Genomic DNA, 17,108 nt, shown 5'->3' with positions numbered 1-17,108 from the left:
CATCCAATTGCTCATTTCATCAATGCATTGGCAGAGGGTGTCAATGGGGCTGTAGTCATTAGGCAGTAGGGCTAGGTAGATCTGAGTGTCATCAGCATAGCTGTGGTAGGAGATTTGGTTCTTTCTCATTATTTGGCTCAGAGGGAGCATGTAAAGGTTGAACAGGAGAGGTGCCAGAATCGAGCCTTGTGGGACTCCACACGTCATGGGTGTCCACCTCGACCTATGGTCACCTATACTGACATAGTAACCTCTCCCTTCAAGGTAAGATCTAAACCATTTGAGGACCGTGCCAGACAGCCCAACCCAGTTTTCCAGCCTATCCAGAAGTATGCTGTGATCGACAGTGTCAAATGCAGCACTGAGATCCAACAATACCAGCACTGTTATTTTACCTGAATCTGTATTTAGGCGTATATCATTGATTATCTTTATAAGAGCGCTCTCTGTACTGTGATGTGCTCTGAACCCCGATTGAAAATTGTCTAAACACCCCCTGAAGTTTAAGAACTTGTTAACCTGGTTAAAAACAACTTTTTCAATGATTTTGCCAATGAAAGGGAGATTTGAGATTGGCCTGTAATTGCTCAATAGGGTGTTATCCAGGTTGCTCTTCTTCAAGAGGGGTTTAACAACTGCAGTTTTAAGTGAGGTTGGAAAAATCCCTGAGAGAAGTGAAGCATTTACCACTTTTAGAAGATCCATGTCTAAACAGGTAAACACCGTTTTGAAGAATGATGTGGGGAGAGTGTCAAGACTGCAGGTTGATGTTTTCATAACTTGCACAATTTCTTCTAAGATTTTGCCGTTAATTGCCATGAAATCAGACATAATGTCTGATTTCTTAAGTTGTGGTTGAGCTTGTTTGATATCGACACAACTTGGCTGATTGGATGAGCTGATTGCCTTTCTGATATTATTAATCTTATCAGTGAAGAAATGAGCAAACTCATTACATTTGCTTTCAGAGAGGAGCTCACTTGGAATCCGACTGGGGGGGTTTGTGAGTCTCTCTATCGTTGCAAAGAGTGTGCGAGCATTATTTAAGTTGCTGTTTATAAGGCTTGAAAAGAAAGTCTGTCTAGCAGTGTTTAGTTCCATATTAAAGGCATGAAGACTGTCTTTATAGATATTATAATGGACTACTAGTTTCGTCTTTCTCCACATACGCTCAGCTTTTCTGCACTGTCTTTTCATCATTTGTACTCTAGGTGATCTTGTCCAAGATCCCTTTTGCCTGCCAGTCATCTTCTTGACTTTAACAGGAGCGATGTCATTTATGACATTCTCAATTTTAGAATTGAACAAATCAAGGAGAGAATCAACAGAATCTGCAGATATACTTGGTGCTAGCGATATGGCCTTCATAAACTGCTCACTGGTGTTCTCATTTATGCATCTCTTTCTGACAGAGACAGATCTGTCTTTAATAGCTGGAGTGATCAATATATCAAAAAAGATACAGAAATGATCAGATAGTGCCACATCCTTAACAACAGTCGATGAAATGTGTAAACCCTTAGTTATAAGTAGATCAAGAGTGTGTCCACGATTGTGTGTGGGTCCTTGAACATGCTGAGTCAGATCAAAAGTGTTAAAAACAGTCATCAGTTCTTTTACAGCATTGATTTCTGGATTATCAATGTGAATATTAAAATCCCCAGCAATACTAAAATAATCAAATTCAGAGGTTACAATTGATAACAGCTCTGTAAAATCATCAATAAAAGCTGGAGAATATTTTGGAGGTCTGTAGATAATGATCAGTAAGATGCGTGGAGACCCTTTTAGTGCTATACTCAGATATTCAAAGGACAAATAGTCACCAAATGAGGAGTACGAGGATAAAAATCGAGCCTCCTCCATTCAGCTGTACTCTTCACTTTATTCCTTTACATTTGTGGATGAGGAAACGGTGTTGTATTGCACTCTACTTAATACATCAGTTAGTCTACATATTTAATTTAGTTTGTTAAGCGCAAAGATTTGTTTCATTACTATTTCTAAATTCAGTTCGAATTTCCAACAAACGAATAAATGATCAATAGTAACAAAATTTTGTCAAAAAACTGAGTTATATCCAAACACGTTCTATTCTTATGCTCCATATGGTGATGCAGACGTCTCCAAAACCCAACAGATTGACAAATCTGAACTTGTTTTTATTTAAACAAATATAAATATGCATATAATAAATAATACTGATAATAAATATAACATTATACAAAATTGCAAATTGTCATGAATAAACAGAAAAAGCCTACCAAGATAAAGAAGGCATGGAGGTAGTGGTTTTTATATTTATGTAAAAAACATTTTTTTAATCCTTAATTTTTTTTTTCATTTATAAAGATATTTGTGTATTACTGTACATCCTGTATGTATTAAGCAACGTGTAAGTGTTTTGGACCTACTGTACATAGGCGCTCTGCGCTGGACTTTAGACCAGCTTATTTCAGTTCCACAAAATAGCAACTTGCCAACAGTGCACCTTAACACACCTCCTTTATAAACCGGAACACCCATGAGTGCACAAAGTGGCACAAATGGATTTGCTTTTTAAACAAAATGAGGAAACTAGGGTTGCGCTGGTCTGAAAATAGCAACAAATAGCAAACACATCTTGCGCCTTATTGCAATGGGTATATGATAGAACCCCATCTTTTATTTCCACAAAAGTTTCTTTTTTCTGAAAATAATTTCTTCACACACACACACACACACACACACAAAATATATATTTTGATAAATATAAACTTACTAAAATGTTTTTTGATGAACCAAAAAAACAATGGTTCCATGAAAGCTTTCCATTTCACAAAAGATTTTTATTGTGAAAAAATGTTCAAAATGTTTTTGAGCCTACTTTACACAAAGAAACAAAGAATTGTTCACTGAACAGGAGGGATGTCATCCCTCTGAAAAGTTCTGTTTAAGGTGTTACTTTCAACTGTGAATTTCAGAATAAAAAAAGCATTTGGAATAATAAAAAACAAATTTGGAAGATGAGCCAGATCACATGAAAGTTCATGAAAAAATGCAAAAAAATATTCAATAAGCACGTAACCTCACTAATGTTGGCAACAAAATTTGAGTTTGAGTTGAAAAAAAAGGAGGAACAGCCAGATTTTGTATTTCAATTAAATAGTTTATTTAAAATTAAAGTTTATTTTCTTAGGAATACCATGCATTGACGAATTGTTCACAATGCCAACAGTAACTACATGCATTAAAAAAGCAAATAGGGTCATTTTAGATTCCATGGAGATGTTAATAATCTATAATAATACTACAAAAAATATAAGCCACATTTGGCTAAAAAATTGCATTTATAAAATATTCAAATCCATTACCTCTGGGGAAAGTGTGTGTTTGACAGTCAGCTGAACTCACCCACTCATAACACAATCAACACCTACACAAACCCACAGCTCACAGACTGACCGTGGGCATTAGATATCAGCAAATGATTACACAAATCCTCTGTCTGCGTGATCACAAAGCACAAATACACATTTACATTATTTTCCGTCAACAAATCGGGGACATTTTTGATCTAATAACTGTCCCGTCAGGTCCATAAGGCATTTTCCTCTATGAATAGAGTTGATCTGATCCCTGGAAAAACATTTGTTGCACATTTCCTTGATTGAGTAGCTGTGTATATGTGTGTTTTCTTTCTTTCTTTTTTTTTTTAGAACATTGTCTTCTGTTGAGTATCACATACACACTGCATGACATGGAGAAAGAAGAATAGAAACAAAAGCAGCCATATTCATTTCAGAAATCTACTGTTATACAACTGTGAAATCCAGCATGCTAATGCTATAAATACCAGCATACATTACTGGTAATGGAAGCTAAGCCTAGAATGATGATACAATCGGCATAAAAGATAAAATGGGAATGGTATGGAAGGGGGAGACTGAGTTTGGGACACTAGTTGTAGACGGTGGAGTCTGCTCTTTTAATTACACTTGCGTCTCCTCTCATAGCCTCAAAATTAGCCGTGCTGAAATGATCTGTATTTGTGGAAAAGTGAAAGGAATCAATTTGCATGCTAAATATAACCCTGCAAATTCAATAAAAGGCCAATGTTAATATTTCCAGCGGTTAAGATAATGGTGGGCACCACTGCTAAATTTAGTCCTAATGAATCCTTTAAAGAGAAATGACATTCTGAGCAAAAAGATTACGATACCGCATACTTCTTCCCCGTCACTTCAGCCCGTTAAATAGTGTGAAACGCACAATTATGCGTTACCGCCGCATCTTGTCTTTCGAATTACGCAGTCTTCATTTTATCTTAGTGAAGCAGTTGTTGTCTTGCCGTGGTGGTTTGGGCAAACAAAAGAAAAACTCAAATTATAGTCAAGTTGGAACAAAAAGTTTCAAGACATGAACACAGCAGCCATTGTTTCTGTTTCAGGTTTTTTTTTTTTTTTTACACCTTTTTAAAATAAAACCGAGCATTTTTAATATTCTTTGGCAATTCGTTTACCTGATAACTTCAATTTTGGGGTCTGAAAATGCAAACGAAAGATTCAAAGTAAGTTTTTGGAAACGTTATTAACACATACTTGACAACCAAAACAACAATGGAGGATTACAGGACCAAACAAACAAACAAACAAACAAACAAACACTTTTACCCCGATAGGGTATTTGCAGAAGTACTTTTAATTTACAGTAACCTGGGTCAAGCGCTTCCAATGAACTGTATTTTACAAATCTGCGCATTTAAGGTATGTTTTCTTTAAAAATCAATTATCTTTACTGCCTGATAGATATACGATATAAAATGGTTCTCAGTTTGTACAAGAAGCACTGCAATAAATTAAACTTTCCTGCATGTCTTTAAAATATGAACAATAATTTTACTCCAGTATTTTTTGATTACATTACAACATCGATGCTGTAAAGGGAATTGTGTAAAATTTTAAAAAGTCACACAAACCTTTCACTGAAAGTTTATTGGTATATGAAGAAACACTTCCCTTTAAAAAATGCTGGGTTATTTAAGGTCAAATTGGGTAAAATATGGACTAACCTTGATAAGATTCTGATGATATGATAACCTTGGATAAACTGTCACGGTTTCACAGTATAGTGATTACTGCTCTAAAATAATTTATTTTTAAATGTCTGGGTAAAAACAGGGTTTATGCAGATTTCACCACGTCAAATGTAAGACCTTTTAAGACTATTATCAATGAAATTTCTGACTTTCACAGGGCAAACGCTAATAATTTTCTGTAATAACCAGTGGAATTGTTTTAACTTGCCCAATTAAAATGAAAATTTTGTTATTTCTCACCCACATATTTTAAATAATGTGTCAAAACAAGCAAACTCTATATATTAGCACAACCTTTCTTTGAAAAACACAAGTTTTAAAAGCTATAATAAACAACATTTATGGACAACATAAATACAAAAAATAAAATATAATTTGTTTTCTAATGTTCAATAAAATATTTTTTGAATTCTGAGGTCTAAATCAAGGTTAATATTTATTTTTAGGGTAACTACACCTTTAACTTCTAAATTATTTTAAAAAGCTATATAAAAAAGCAGTAATTATTTGGTGTCATTTATTTAATCGACACTCAGTGATACGACAATGAGATACTAATCTAAAAGTCTTCTGAAAATCAAACCAAAACAGAATCTCACAATGCTATGTAGCATAAACAATATTAAATTAAAGACAATCAGATTGTCTCAAAGTTTTAAAAGCTGTAATAAACAACATTTATGCACAACAAAAATTTATGCATAAAAACATGAAAACATTGAGAACTTTTAAACAAATGTTATTGTAAGGATGTAATGAAGACAATTAAACCATATTGCTAAATAGTTAACGAATGTTAATTTTGTTAAAGTTTTTTTTAGATGGATTTGTTTTTTTGTACTGACATGGACTATTGTTAAAAATGATGACCTGTTTAAAAGTATTTAAGACCCACAACAGCATATTTCAGTAAATTTTTCTTAAGGCCTTAAATTTAGTTTTTGAAATTCAAGACATTTTAAGACCCGGCGGACACCCTGAAAAAAATACAACTTTTTACCCCTTTAAACACAATACATTTTATTTTGAGAAATCTTTAAAAAATTTTGGAGCAGTAAACGTCTGTTTTCTTCGTTAGTTTCAAAAACAAAGATTTCTTTACAATTTAAATATAGCATCTTTGGATATTTTTTTCTGCTGGCGATACTGTTTTCCTAAAAAGCTGAAAAAAATATAGAAACAAACAAATCTTACACATACAGTATAACCAGCCTGATCTCACGAGAAAACGTAAGTATTTTACGGTTTGCCAGTTTAGTGGCTAATTCGTACGAATTCGTACGAGTTCAGTCGTACAAAATGGTACGATTTTAAAAAGGAGGCGTGGCACCTGACCCCACCCCTAACCCCAACCGTCATTGGGGGATAAGCAAATCGTACTAAATTGTACGAATTAGATCGTACGAATTTATACAAATTAGCCACTAAATGAAAAAGTTACGAATTGCCGTGAGATTGTGTTGGTATGACAGCAAATGTTGGCGGTTTTAAAACCTTGACTGTTCCAAACCTTAGAATACATCGAAAACAGTTATCGTCCCATGCCTAACCATAACATTGGGTTAAATTCTGTTCTATGAATTAAATTTAAAAACTAACCTAGAATATGGTTTAGTTCCTATTTCACCCAAAATTGGGTTAAAATAACCCATCATATTTACAGTGCAGCTGTGCATATACCCTATTGCCGAGCTGATGCAAACATGTCCACATGACTGTCATCAGATGCTTTTTAAACTACTGTTTACTCACCACTGTCAATTTTTAGTCTTGTGTTTTTGTTTGCTCATTTTACCCCGTTTTGTAATTGAGTATATTTATACATAAACCAGGTAATAATAAATTCAATTCCTGTTACTCACCAAGTGGAAATGAGTATCCTCCTGAACAGTTCGGTCCATGCCTGCTCCATTGACCACATGATCTGTTAAACTAAAACAGTAAAATAAATTATTGGTGGGAATCTATCTGCAATTTGAAAGTTCAATACATATTAAAGTTCCCATGAACCAGAAGCTGTGATCGTAATTTGTTTTCGTATTGTGACGCAGTTCCTAGAGAAATGGAATTTTAGATGAGCAAACTATGGGCGTGGCTTGTTTTTTCTACCGCAGGCTGAATAGATGTAGTAAACTAGGCATTTCACTCAGAAAGATCAGGAGAGGGGTTTTTAAAAGAGTTATTACAGCCTAACAGACTCCTCCTGCTCACCATTTCTGTTTGTTGTCAAAACTGAAAGTTGAACCAGAGTGGTTGAGTATATTAGGCACGCCTGTTACCTCAAATTCATGTTATCTGATGATTTAACTGAAAACAAACAGGAAGTGCATTTTCAGATTTCAATTAAAGATTAGAAGAGCAAACTATTTTTTTCACCAGCAATGAGGTGATTTGACAGCTATTAAAAAAAAGTCAGAAAATAAAGAATCTTAAATAATGAATGAGTAAAACATGCTATATAATGTTCAGATTAACCCAACACAAACAATTTCAGTATAAAAGAGTTCTTCAAGAAAATTAGTTTTAAATATTACTGTTATGATGTGTACACTCAAAAAACATTAGGTTGATCATTTTACCAGGGTTAAAAAGATTAGATTGCTATGTTGGGTTAATCTGAACATTATATAGCATATGTTTTATGCAGTGGATGCCCTTCCAGCTGCAACCCATCATTGGCAAACACCCATACACACTCATACACTATGGACAATTGAGTGTACTCCCAGACGGAATCTGCGGACGTTTTTTGCTATTTCTGCAGAGAATTTTGGTAAAAGTCTGCGGATTTCTGTGGAATTATTTTGGGAGTATCATAACTAAAACCTTAATATATGAAATAAAAGATAATATCTTTTAAACTTTTATTTAATGTTTAAAATGCAAATCTGATTAAATTCACTTTATTTGGTAAACAAAGCAAGTTTGTCATATAATATATTTAGTAAAAGACAGGAAATATTACCGTACAAACTGCATTGTACATAAATCAGATGAACATTTTCACATTAGTCAATAATATTACTGAAATGAATTAAAAAACTGAACAAATATAGATTTACACACATTTACTCAAGTAAATAAACAGAATTAAGAATGGGCTAAAAATCTGCTGAATTCTGCGTGTGCAGATTCCGGGTGGGCCTACCTATAGCTCATGTCTTTGGACTTGTGGGGTTGAAGATATTAGATTTTTATGTTGGGTTAATCTGAACATTTATTGGTTCACATCCATAACAACTCATCTACTGTAGTTAAGTTGTGACTTAAATGTGTTGGGTAAACATTAATAACCCATTAATAACAGCAGTTTGGTGCCCCCAAAAAAAAAAACCCACCGTTGGTTTACATGTTGAGTTATTGTTATTGTTTAGAAACATGTTTTTTTTTTTGTCTTTTATTTATTTATTTTTTGGACGTTTGACTTCCAGAAACCAGTAATGAGGTGCTTACAAATCCTTACAGATTTGAAAAACAAAAAGGGAGAATATAAAGAACCATAAAGTCTCAAAACAGAAAAAAAAGATAAAAACCCTTCTCCAAGATGATATGGTTTTAGTAGAAATGTTACAATTGTATGTGGAACCAGTTCCAGAAAACCAGTAATAAGCTGCTTTGACAGTTGCATGTTTTAAAAAAAGGCGAGAAATAAATGGTGCTTCATCATTAATGGCACTATTCATTCATTCATTCATTCATTCATTCATTCATTCATTCATTCATTCATTCATTCATTCATTCATTCATTTATTTTATTTTCGGCTTAGTCTCTTTATTAATCAGGGGTAACCACAGCGGAATCAACAGATACATACACTCACCCATACACTCATTTACACACATACACGGACAATTTAGTTTACCCTATTCACTTATGGCGCATGTCTTTGGGCTTGTGGGGGTGACCAGAGCACCCGGAGGAAACCCATGCGAACACAAGGAGAGCATGCAAACTCCACACAGAAATGCCAACTGACCCAGCTGAGGCTCGAACCAGTGACCTTCTTGCTGTGAGTTGACAGTGCTAACCACTGAGCCACCATGCAGCCCCGATCTGTTAAACTAAAACAGTAAAATAAATGATTAGTGGGAATATATTTACAACTATAAAGTTTAAATGTAGATACATGTAAAAACAAAAATCATTTAACAGATGAAAGCGTGTTAACAGGCTGTATCTGGATGGTTGTGTTTCAGAAAACCAGTAAACCAGTGATTTGACAGTTACTGATAAAAAAAAATAAAAAAAAACATCAGGAAATGAAGAATCGTTAACTCTTAACACACAAAAAAGCTGTTTTAACATAAGTTCTTCAAGATAATTAGTTTTAAATATAACTGATACAATGTGTACACTCAAAAAAAAAAACAAAAACATTTGGTTAAGGATTTTACCCAATAGAAGGGCTACAAATATTGGATTGCTATTTGGGGTTAATCTGAACGTTATAGCACATATTTTACGCAGCGATGCCCTTCCAGCTGCAACCCATCTCTGTGATTATTCACTATGGACAATTTAGTGTACTCAATTCACCTATAGCTCATGTCTTTGGACTTGTCGGGTTAAAAAATATTGTATTTTGTATGTTGGGTTAATCTGAACATTTATTGGATCACACACATAACAACTCACCTAGTTGGGTTATGTTTTAATTTGTTGGGTAAACAAGTCTAACTCTATGAGACTGCATAACTGTTTATATGTTAAAAAATAATGAGAATATACAGTTGCAATCAGAATTACTAGCCCCCTTTGAATTAATTTTCTTTTTTTTTTAATATTTCCTAAATGAGGTTTAACAGAACAAAGAAATTTTTACAGTATGTCTGATAATATTTTTCCTACTGGAGAAGTTTGATTTCTTTTATTTCGGCTTGAATATAAGCAGTTTTTAATAAATAAATAAAAAAAATTTAAGGTCAAAATTATTAGCCCCTTTAAGCTATCCTTTTTTTTCTACAGAACAAACTTGCCTAATTACCCTAACCTGCCTAGTTAACCTAATTAACCTAGTTTAGCCTTTAAGTGTCACTTTAAGCCATATTAAAGTGTCTTGAAAAATATCTAGACAAATATTATTTACTGTCATCATGGCAGAGAAATAAATCAGTTATTAGAGAAGAGTTATTAAAACTATTATGTTTAGAAATGTTGAAAAAAAATCTGCTCTCCATTAAAAAGAAATTAGGGAAAAAATAAACAGGGGGGCTAATAATTCTGACTTAAACTGTATATATGTACATATATGTTCGATCATATATATATATATATCATATATATCCTGATCGGGAGGTAACATCCGATTCCGACTGAGTCTTGAACCGTGTGATTGGGCCCGATCACATGATCAGACCTGGACATTCCTAGCTATAATCATCATAAATGGTACTATATATATATATATATATATATATATATATATATATATATATATATATATATATATATATATATCGAAACAGAACTGTAACTAGTGAACGTTTTAAAGATCCAATATTATTTAGAGTATCTAGTTGGTTTTTCAGGGCTCAACCCAACATAAACAGCACGTTTTTATTGGTATTATTTAGTGTGCACCTAGTTTTCAGGCAGTGTCTTAGCTTTTCAAACCACAGAGTCACATGTGGACCCACAGGCACGGCTAAAGACCCCGATCAGGCTTTAGGCAGGCTGGGGAGAAGCATGGCGAAACCTCCATCCTCCTGCTCCACTGGGCCACGGCAGACGGATGATTCCTCAAGGTGAGATTTTTTCTTTTTTTGCTTTCTTCCCCCTGTTCAGTTGAGCTGCATTGATTCGGCGGCAGCAGGCGGATGTCACACATGCGCTGAACAGTGCTCAATGACTTTGCTATCCCATTCCCATTTAAATTGCCTCTACTTTCCCTCTCTGACACCTGTTTAAATCAATGTCTTCCTCTGCAGGTCATGGGCTGAATGTACTGAGGCGCTCACCGACCGCCTCTCAAATCCACTAAAATCAACACAATAATTGAAATATTTTCAAGCTGATTACACTGAGGCCCGAGGCTCGGCTGGTTGCTATGAGTGCGCTCCTCGGTTGCTAGGGGGAGTAAATCATCTTGCATTATTTGATTTTTGTTACTGATATGAAAGCGCTAGTCCCGCGATTAAATGTCTCACAGTCAAACACCTAGGGGACAGAGAGGAGAGACAAAATAAAACAGTCGACGTGAACCTGTCAAATAGCATTTCAAAACTTTCCCTGTCCTGAGGGCTGGGGCGCAAATCTGCCTGCTTATTTATGTTTGTTCCAGCTGAAATGACAAAGCCAAGAGCACAGGCTGATTGAAGGAGAGCAGAGCAAGCATGGTTGAAATGTCAGGGAATCACACATCAATCTGAGCTCCGGTCACATCATCAGCCTCTCTTAGCGCTTTGTCCTGCTCCTAAACTAACTCTGATTGAGTAATTCAGGAGTGTGATCCGGGTGGTAAGTGAAGTGGGATGGGAACAATTTAGGCAGTGCTTGAACGGCTTTTTAAACCTCACACTGAAAGAAGAATCATGTGGCTCACAGTCAGGCCTGCAGCACATAGAGCCTAAATATTTGACTGACAGTTCTTGTTTTTTTTTTTTTTGGAAGATAGTTCACGGATGATTTGTTTAACCTTGATATGTCATTACATGATAGCAATTAATAATTTTGATAATACTTTACCATAAGTTTACATTGTTTAACATACAGTTGAAGTCAGAATTATTCGCCCCATGTTTATTTTTTTCCCCTATTTCTGTTCAACGGAGAGCAGATTTTTTTCAACACATTTCTAAACATAATAGTGTTAATAACTCATCTCTAATAACTGAATAATTTTATCTTTGCCATGATGACAGTAAATAATATTTTACTAGATATTTTTCAAGACACTTCTACACAGCTTAAAGTGACATTTAAAACGCTTAACTAGGCTAATTAGGTTAACTACTGATTAGGGTAATTAGGCAAGTGGTTTGTTCTGTAGACTATCGAAAAAAAAAAATTGCTTGGCTAGTAATTTTGACCTTAAAAAATTATTTCCCCAGAAGAAAAAATATAATCAGATATTATAATCAGATCAGATGTAATCATATATAATGATTTATATATAATCAGATAAATTTTCTTGCTCTGTTAAACATAATTTGGGAAATATTTAAAAAGACAAAAAAAATAAAGCGGGGCTAATAATTCTGACTTCAACTGTATATATATATATATATATATATATATATATATATATATATATATATATATATATATATATATATATATAAACTAACATACTAATTATATATAATCATAATCATTTCTAATCATAGTTAACATTTACTAAAACATAATGTTAAAAAAATCTATAAAAATAAAAAAAAAACGGTCAAAGAAGAACTAGCAGCAGGGCTTCCAGAGATATTCTGTTAAAGTTACAGTAAATAGCCATTAGACAAAATTACAAGCAAAAACTGTAAAAATACAGAACATACTTTACGGTAAAAATTTATGAATTTACAGTTAATTACTGTTGATAATTTGCATTAAAACTAGGCAAAAAAACGAAAAAGAACAACTGTCAAAACAAAAAAATAATCTGTAAAAAAATCAAAACTTCTTACTCCTTAAATTTCCTACTCAATAATGACAAGTATTACTGTCATTTTACAGATTATAACTGTAATGATACAGGTAATTACTGCCATTTTACAAATTATTACTGCAATTATACAGATTATTTTTGTAATCTGACTAATTATTACTGTAAATATATAATTTGTTATTGTAATTATACAAATTAATTAATGTGATTTCCAAGATTATTACTGTAATTTTACTAATTATTACTGTAAATATATAATTTATTGTAATTAAACAAATTAATTAATGTGGTTTCCAAGATTATCACTGTAATTATACAGATTATTAATTTAATTTACAAATTAATTAATGTGATTATAATGATTATTAATCTAATTGTAGAGATTAATTAATGTGATTATACAGATTAATTCAGTAATTATGCACAAAATCTCTAAATATTCCATAAAATGTTTCACTTTTAACATATCTTTAAAACAGAAAAAAAAGCTTTTAAAAAATTATTAAAAACAAAAAGTTAAGTTAACTCCCAAACAACTTTTGTTAAAAAAAAAAACTGTTACATATCTAATTTTTTTATTTCATTTTAATTAATTTTTTTAAAATTATTATTTTTTTTTTACAAATAACACATTTGGTCATAATCGTGTGTAATCAGAGAATTAGAAACCCGGGTGTGCGAGGTGCATGCTGGGAGTTGTAGTTCGTTAACATAGTGTGTTTGTAGTTCTACAGCGATCCGCAGCTGCTAGATCACTGGTGATCTTAACAGTTAGCATAGAAAAATTGTTAGCCACTGATTTTTTTTCCATAATTTATTTGGTAATGCTAACTAAGGGTACATTAGTTACAAGTGTTACCCAAATTTGTATAATCATAATTTGACTATATAAATGCATAGTAAACTTTTTTATTTTTGAAATTGTTTGGAATTCCAAAATCTGTATAAATTTGAATTGTGGATAAAATAGAAGCATTGCAATATAACATTAATAGTATGTACAGTGCTCAGCATAATTGAGTACACCCCATTTTGAAAAATGAATATTTTTATCGATTGAATAGTGAAGATAGGCAATGTATTTTGGTGCATTTAAACAAAACAGATATATTTATTAAAAGAATACTTTAGTCACCAAACATATTTAGAAATCGAAAGATAATATCAATAAATTTAAATAAAATATTGAAAAAAAATACAACCACCATATTGTTTCAAATATTTATTTATTTATTTTGCTTTTATTGAATTTTACTCTTTTTTTAAAAATTTGTATTTAATATATATATATTTTTTTTAATTTTGAATTTAAAAGATAGATTTCTCAGGGGTGTATTTATATATGCTGAGCTCTGTAATTGTTTACTATCAATTTTTAAAAATGTGTTTGAATTTACAAATAAGTCATACTCTTTTTGTAAATGATATACAGCCTGTAAATTGTGTTATAAGACAGATATTTGTAACAAATATTTGTAAATAAGACACAAATCTGGGCATTTTTCGGCAGCTGTTTTTATAGACTGGTGTGTTTTCTATTGTTTTAAAAGTAGTATACTGTATTTCTATGCTTTAAAGTTCAGTTAGATCATCAAAGCTATTTTATTTTTTCATTGTGGCAGACATTTTGAAATCACATGGCCAGCCAAAAGTACTTATTGCAGATCCGGGTCTCCCTTTACAAAAGAAGCCTTTACTTACTTTGTACTTGCAATTAAATAAAGTAAAATAGATCAATAAACACTTTTGTGTCCAGGTATTCCAAAACACTTTTGATTCTACTGAGCTGGAATAAAGCTAGGTTAGGGGAAGCTTTAGTGGTATGGGTAGGTTTAAGAGTGTGTTAAAGGGTACAACTTTGTCATTACAGATATATTTACATAAATTAATCGCATTATAATAATAAATAAGGACATTTTCAAATATTAGCACAATGTAAACTTCTATCGCCCAAAATGCCCATTGTATTAAAGGATTAATTTTATTGTAATATTAATTTTTGAAATGTAATTAATTAACTTTATAGACTGAGCTACAACTTGGCACCTTTGTTTCATTGTATGCAGTTATATTAGTCATTTGAGATTGAGTAGTTGAAAGATGTGTCCAAAATACATTTAACCGAGCAATTAACACTAATTAGAATGATTAGGTTTTAATTATAAATAAAAACAAACAATACAAATATAACTCCTTGAATAACAGTGAGTTAATTAAAAGAAACACCATTTTACTTTCGCTAGAAAAGCGCTATGACCTCTTTGGAATAGAGTTCTAATATTTCTTCAAATAAGAAGAAGTAAATCAGATATAGCTCCTCGACTTGACAGTTTTATTTCATAAATAGTGTTTGTTCTCCTCATCACCCGACGTTTAGCAGAATTTGCTTTGAAGGCATGCGAAACACATCGGAGGCTGCTGGTGTCTGCCTTGCCAAATGAGATCAGTGTTCGTAATAATAGGGAGGTCAAGTGGAAGGGCCACTTTTCAATTCTAATCCGCAGAGCCACTGAACATTAAAATGTGCCTGCTGGATTTACAGTGTGATAAACACAGCAGCTAAGTGAAAATCCAGGTGTAGGAAAAAAAGAAGAAGAAGAAAAAGAAAAAAAAACTCACAGCAGATGTGTATTAACACCGGTGGTGTTTTCCTTCCATTTAGTACCCAGATTGCAGGTTCAGCTGTACAGTAATTATGAAGCATTATGTTTGCAGAAATCACAACACAGTGTGATGTCTACTGACAAATTAACAAAGAGCAAAACTGTTACGCCGCTATCTAAATACTGCGGTAATAAAAAGTATAATGGGTCTAATCGTGTTGACGGTATCAATTAAGATGGAAAGCGGGAAAGGAATAATTACTATAATGACTGTCGCGAGGTGAACGCTCCTAGAGTAAAACATGCACGGAATAAATCATTCTAGTAATATCGGGTAAATGAAAAGTGCCACACTGCATGTGTGCTTGCGTTGAAGAGTTTCCTCCTTGGGAGGAACGGCAGCTGATCTGAGGCCTGCCCCTAAATAAACATGACGCCTGCCGTCCAGAGGCCTTTCATTAGCCTGCAGTCAGCCCAGCGCGTGGCAGTCAGATCGATAAGGCCAGTCCGGCTCTCTTATTTACCAAGCAACACATTTCTTGTGGTGGAGTTGTCTTTTTTTAATAACCAGTCTCTGTTTAACTGCTTCAGTCAGACTCAGTGTGAGACCATCTGGTCCCCAGTCCTGTAAGACTCTCCTAAAGCCCAGGCCTGACAAGCAAGAGATATGTCAATGCAGTCCTCAGCACAAAGCAACATCTGCCGTGCCTGACACCCACCATTGTATGGCCATTTAATCTGTCCCCCTCCTCCCCTTAACGGCACACAACAGCTCTCGGTATTATGTTTTGCCACTCAATTAGCATTATCATCCCGCTGAAATAGAGGCCAATTTACCTTTAATGACATCATTGTTAGATGAGTGACAGCGGTCCGGGTCGCGGCTATCGCTAGATAAACGAAAGGCCGGTCCCCGTCTTCCCAACTGGCCGCGGTGGCGGCGGCGCCAGCCAATCACAGCGGACTTCCCTCAACCCTTCACCAGCAGCATTGTTTCCTCCAGTTCACAGAGGCAGTGTGGTGGAAAATTGAGTCCAGATTCATTAGGTTTCCAGTGTGCCGCTCGAGTCAGTTAAATTGATACATTTCCTAACAAAATTGAAGTGCTTTTGTGCCGCCCGCGGATGGCTGGTGACCTCACTCGGCCCACTGAGCAGCCGAAGCGAGCTGATGGATCCATTAGACCGCTTAGACTGCTTATTCCTTCCCCTCCATCTCTGACTGACACTGTAAATCTGAACCAATTTCAGACTCTAATCACCATTACAAACCCCTTCCACTGTCCATTTGTTACTCTGCAATTCGAATACACTGCACAGATTGGTCCAAAAATCCCAGTTTAAAGGAGCAGCCCTTCGGTTTCCTCCGGCTAAATGGTTCATGACTGCCGAGACCTTTTTTCTTCCGCCGGGGGAACGGGCCTTCTTCGCCGGGTGAGATGTAAGGTAAAGATAGCCTCTAAAACACAAGGCCTTGGCTCCAGTCCCGGCAGATAGGCAGGAAATTAAAATAGAAAAACAAACTAAATGGAAAGAAAATATATGGGCGAAACAGATGTGTGTGAAATTCGAGGGGATGACGGGCAGGGCTCAAGGCTGCACCGTCGGCGGTGACAGAGCAATGTCCTCTGAATAACAATCACTTTACACCTCCAAAACATTTCTTCATCCACTACCCATTTTTACACCAGCTTTTATCTGCCCACTCAAGCGCACCGCTCCGCAGAAGCTGGAGGATATTATTTCCCTGTTGGCCCAAGTCATATAACTCTGCTTAATATGCACTCTATAATTTAAGACACTTCAATAATAACCAGAATGTGCTTTGCCA

At 34.2% G+C, this 17,108-nt stretch overlaps 1 long non-coding RNA gene across 4 annotated transcripts in view; it reads right to left on the bottom strand.

Annotated features, from left to right (window-relative positions):
• Positions 1 to 3,137: 3,137 nt before the first annotated feature.
• The window catches only part of LOC147845992 (uncharacterized), a 174,883-nt gene continuing 160,912 nt past the window's right edge, over positions 3,138 to 17,108 (bottom strand). For 3 of the 4 annotated variants that reach the window (XR_015481097.1, XR_015481096.1, XR_015481098.1), the window contains one exon: positions 6,940 to 7,009. This is a non-coding gene — a long non-coding RNA (uncharacterized LOC147845992). Of the gene's footprint in view, positions 4,524 to 6,939; positions 7,010 to 17,108 lie in introns of those variants that run through there. The other variant, XR_015481095.1, reaches the window with a different exon arrangement.

This window comes from Danio rerio, chromosome 3 (genome assembly GCF_052040795.2).
Source record: "Danio rerio strain M-AB ecotype USA chromosome 3, GRCz13ab, whole genome shotgun sequence".
NCBI classification, from domain to species: Eukaryota; Metazoa; Chordata; class Actinopteri; order Cypriniformes; family Danionidae; genus Danio; species Danio rerio.
This window is presented reverse-complemented; position numbering and strand designations above follow the sequence as displayed.